General features: G+C 47.2%; 1 protein-coding gene across 1 annotated transcript in view; it reads left to right on the forward strand.

Moving 5' to 3' along the window:
- MEI1 (meiotic double-stranded break formation protein 1) overlaps nucleotides 1–5,259 on the forward strand; it is a 116,388-nt gene that overhangs the window by 103,384 nt on the left and 7,745 nt on the right. The window lies entirely within an intron of this gene.

The following is a 5,259-nucleotide window of genomic DNA, read 5'->3' on the forward strand; positions in this document are numbered from 1 at the left end:
CGTTGCCCAGGCTGGAGTGGAATGGTGCAATCTCGGCTCACTGCAACCTCTGCCTCCCAGGTTCAAGTGATTCTTCTGTCTCAGCCTCCCGAGTAGCTGGGATTACAGATGCATGCCACCACACCCAGCTGATTTTGTATTTTAGTAGAGATGGGCTTTCCTCATATTGGTCAGGCTGGCCTCGAACTCCTGACCTCAGTGATCCACCCGCCTCAGCCTCCCAAAGTGCTGGGATTACAGGAATGAGTCACCACACCTGGCCTATTTTTTTTTTTTTTTTTTGAGACGGAGTCTTGCTCTGTCACCCAGGCTGGAGTGCAGTGGCGCGATCTCGGCTCACTGCAAGCTCCGCCTCCCGGGTTCAGGCCATTCTCCTGCCTCAGCCTCCAGAGTAGCTGAGACTACAGGCACCTGCCACCACGCCCAGCTATTTTTTTTTTGTATTTTTAGTAGAGACAGGGTTTCACCATGTTAGCCAGGATGGTCTCGATCTCCTGACCTCGTCATCTGCCTGCCTCGGCCTCCCAAAGTGCTGGGATTACAGGCGTGAGCCACCGTGCCCGGCCCACCCGGCCTATTTTTATTTTTTAAACACAGATGGGGTCTTGCTATATTGCCAGACTGGTCTCGAACTCCTGGCCTCAAGTGATCCTCTTAACTCGGCCTCCAAAGTTGCTAGGATTATAGGCATAAGCCACCACGCCCTGCCTGGGTGAGACTTTTAAAGCTACAGTGAAAGAAACAAAACTCAATTTGACTTAGAACTGAGAGGTCCTGGGATCAATATTGGCTTCAGGCACAGCTGGATCCCAGAAGCTCAGACAAGGTCATCAGACTCTTTCCATCTATTGGCTTTGCATTCCTCACTGTCAGCTTTATTTTTATGAGATAGTAGGATGACCAGCAGTAACTCCTAGCTTATATCCTCCAGGGAAAAAAGATTTCTCTTTCCTCATAGTTCCCAGAATTGAGTCTCATTAGGCTGGCTTGGGTAATATGCCAGTCACCATGGTAGGGGCATGGGATGCCCTGATTGGCCTGGCTTGGGTCAGTGCCCTCTCCTGGAGGCCAGGGCATGTGGTCAGCTCTCCATAGCCCAGGTGGACTGAACCTGAGAGGCATGGCTCCCCACGGGAAAACTGCTGCCAGAAGGAGGGGATCCAGGGCAAGCAAAAGCATGTCTACCTCCAAGGGGTTTGTGTTTTATGACTTACGGGACACTTGCAGATTAGTGTTTATGTAGTCATATCCCGAGCACTGACCCAATGTCATGGCCTGTGAAGGGTACTGGTGGCTCCAGGAAGATGTCCCAGGAGTAGGCCCTATGCTAAGTCAGTGGTTACTGAGTCTTGTCCTGTGGCACATCCATGCACAAGGCTCTGTGCTCTTTAGGGATCAAACATCTATCCTATTATAGCACTTAGCTCTCTGTTTCAAGTTTCCATTTTCATATCACTCCTCCACTCCCCGCCCAGGCTGTGATATACTCAAGGGCAGAGTCTGAGTCTGGTTAATCTTTGTGTGTCCTTCCCCTTGTGGTTTAAAGCTAATTTAGAAGTCAGGAATCAGATGAGAACCAAAACATCAGCTTTATTGCTGGTAAACATCATAGTAGAATATTGGCTGGGACTCGAACAGAATGGGCTTTTTTTTTTCTGCAGGTTTTCAAACATACAGCAATGAGAGAATTTTATAGTGAACACTCATACACCCATCACCTAGATTCTGCTAATAACATTTTATTATACTTGCTTAATCATACCTGTCCAAAATGAGCTTTTTAAACCACCCTCCTTCTTGCCAGACCAGGGTCCACAGGTGGGAAAAACTGCATTTACATTATGGACACTTAGCCAGCTGGCCAGGATCTTAAGAGTTTAAATTCATGGGAGCATAACCTTTAATACCTTAATCCTGCCCTGATGGCACGGCAGATCTTAAGCTAGTGTCTTGCCTGTTAGATAAAACCTTCCTTGGGTGAGGAGGGCCAGTTAGGGAAATGCTTTCTCCCTAATGGTTCTAAAAGGGCTGACGTTCCTGTTTAACATTCAGAACAGGAGGTCGGGGGGAATGATTTCCTAATACCCAGCACAGAGCTTGGCACAAAATTGGCATTTGGAAATGTTTGTTGAATGGATAAAAACACAGAAATTAACATTACATGACATGATCCCAGCCATTTAGGCACTCACAGATCATAGGAAACACAACTACATCTAATGCCAAAATGACCCATTAGCAGTTGAGCATTCCTAATACGAAAGTCCAAAATCCGAAATGCCCAATGAACATCTGCTTTGAGCATCACTTGAACCCGGGAGGTGGAGGTTGCAGTGAGCCAAGATCATGCCAGTGCACTCCAGCCTGGGTGACACAGCAAGACTCAATCTCAAAAAAAATAAATAAATAAAAAATAAAATAAAATACTTTTGTAGAGATGATATCTCACTATGTTGCCCAGGGTGGTCTTGACCTCCTGGGCTCAAGCAATCCTCTGGCCTTGACCTCCCAAAGTGCTAGGATTACAGGTGTGAGTCACTGCACCTGGCCTTGTTTTAATTGTAGTAAATTATATATAACATAAAATTTAATATTTTAATCATTTTAAGTATACAGGTCAGTGGCATTAAGTGCATTCACACTGTTGTGCAACTTTCACCATCATCCATCTCTAGATGTTTTAATCTTCCCAAACTGAAACTCTGTACCCATTAAACAATTCCCCAGTCCCCTCCCCAAGCCCCTGGCATTTTACTTGCTGTCTTTATGAATCTGACTACTCTAGGGACCTCATGTAAGTGGAATCCTGTATTTGTCTCTCTGGTAGTTTTTGCCTGTCTGTCCTCAACAGTCCCTGGGAAGGAGAACCCAACCTGAGAAGCTCATGACTCCCCCTGTAGAAGCTGCCTGAGCCTACCCTGCTTATAGGAGGGTATTGCTGAGGAACCTGTCTTAGCCTCACAGTCACTGCCCTATAATTGCCTAGTGAACAAGACCAACTAGCCTTTTCCTCTCTTCTCTCGCTGCCACACTCCCGAGAAATTTCCTGGCCTTCTGTGTTCAGCCACAGTGCCCCCTGTGTCACTGCCCAGGACCTCATGGCTATAGCTAAGCCTCCTTCATTCCCTTCAACCAGTTTGTTGTTTAAAGCTAGCTTTTTTTTTTTTTTTTTTTTTTAAGACAGACTCTCGTTCTGTTGCCCAGGCTGGAGTGCAGTGGTGTGATCTCGGCTCACTGGGCTCACTGCAACCTCTGCCTCCCAGTTTCAAGAGATTCTCATGCCTCAGCCTCCCGAGTACCTGGGATTATAGGTGCCTGTCACCACACCCAGCTAATTTTTTGTATTTTTTTTTTTTTTTTGAGACGGAGTCTCGCTCTGTCGCCCAGGCTGGAGTGCAGTGGCCGGATCTCAGCTCACTGCAAGCTCCGCCTCCCGGGTTTATGCCATTCTCCTGCCTCAGCCTCACGAGTAGCTGGGACTACAGGCGCCCGCCACCTCGCCCAGCTAGTTTTTTGTATTTTTTAGTAGAGATGGGGTTTCACCGGGTTAGCCAGGATGGTCCCGATCTCCTGACCTCGTGATCCGCCCGTCTCGGCCTCCCAAAGTGCTGGGATTACAGGCTTGAGCCACCGCGCCTGGCCTAATTTTTTGTATTTTTAGTAGAGACAGGGTTTCGCCATGTTGGCCAGGCTGGTCTCAAATCTCCTGGCCTCAAGTGATCCACCTGCCTCGGCATCCCAAAGTTCTGGGATTACAGGTATGAACCACTGCGCCCGGTCTTAAAACTAGCTTTTTATTCATTTGTTCATTCATTTGTTCAGTGATTCATACATTCAGCAAATATTTATTCCAGTAACCCAGCAATAGAGGAAATCCCTCTCCCTTTAGCCCCCAGAATGGTTCATTCAGCTGTGTATTGAGTATCACATTAACCATATTTCATTATATGATCAGTGGTTTACATTGTCTTCTTCCACAAAACTGAGAACTTCTTTTTTTCTTTTTTTTCTGAGACAGAGTCTCACTCTGTCACCCAGGCTAGAGTGCAATGGCACGATCTCGGCTCACTGCAGCCTCTGCCTCCCGGGTTCAAGTGATTCTCCTGCCTCAGCCTCCTGAGCAGCTGGGACTACAGGCACCCACCACCACACCTGGCTCATTTTTGTATTTTTAGTAGAGACAGGGTTTCACCATATTGGCCAGGTTGATCTCAAACTCCTGACCTTGTGATCTGCCCAACTTAGCCTCTGAAAGTGCTGGGATTACAGGCGAGCCACCATGCCCAGTCTGAAAACTTCTTTTAGGCAAAAATGTCCCCTCTATGGGAAGTCGGGGGAGGCTTCACAGAGAAGGTGACATCTGAACTCAGCCTTGAAAGGTGTCTAGGCAGAGGTATAGAGGGAAGGGCATTCCAGCAGGACAACAGCATGTACAAAATCACATAGTCTGAAAGTGCATGCTGGGGTGTGGGGTGTGATGAGGTAGAAAATGAGAGAAAAAGCTGGGAAGAGCCAAACTGAGCAGTGCCTCACACGCTAGGCTAAAAATCACTGTGCGAACTGTGGAAGGATGTCTGTCAGACTGTGTGTTTGAAAGTTCTCTCTCAGGCTGGGTACTATGGCTCATGCTTGTAATCCTAGCACTCAGGGAGGGCAAGGTGTATGGATTGCTTGAGTCTAGGAGTTCCAGACCAGCCTGGGCAACACGGCACAACCCTATCCCTATAAAAAATACAAAAAATTCTCAAGCCTGTAATCCCAGCACTTTGGGAGGCCGAGACGGGCGGATCACGAGGTCAGGAGATCGAGACCATCCTGGCTAACCCGGTGAAACCCCATCTCTACTAAAAAATACAAAAAACTAGCCAGGCAAGGTGGCAGGCGCCTGTAGTCCCAGCTACTCAGGAGGCTGAGGCAGGAGAATGGCATAAACCCGGGAGGCGGAGCTTGCAGTGAGCTGAGATCCAGCCACTGCACTCCAGCCTGGGTGACAGAGCGAGACTCCGTCTCAAAAAAAAAAATTAAAAATAAAAATAAAAATTAAAAAAATGAGCCAGATATGGTGGTGCACTTGTAGCCCCAGCTACTCTGGAGGATGAGGCAGGAGGATCGCTTGAGCCCAGGAGGTCAAGGCTGTGGTAAGCCATGATCACACCACTGCACTCCAGGGCGACAGAGTTAGACCCTATCCTTAAAAAAAATAAAAATAAAAAAAATAAAAATAAAATAAAATAAATAAAAATAAAAATAAAAACAGAC

The sequence above is a fragment of the Rhinopithecus bieti genome, unplaced genomic scaffold (genome assembly GCF_001698545.2).
Source record: "Rhinopithecus bieti isolate Rb0 unplaced genomic scaffold, ASM169854v2 scaffold_25304, whole genome shotgun sequence".
NCBI lineage: Eukaryota > Metazoa > Chordata > Mammalia > Primates > Cercopithecidae > Rhinopithecus > Rhinopithecus bieti.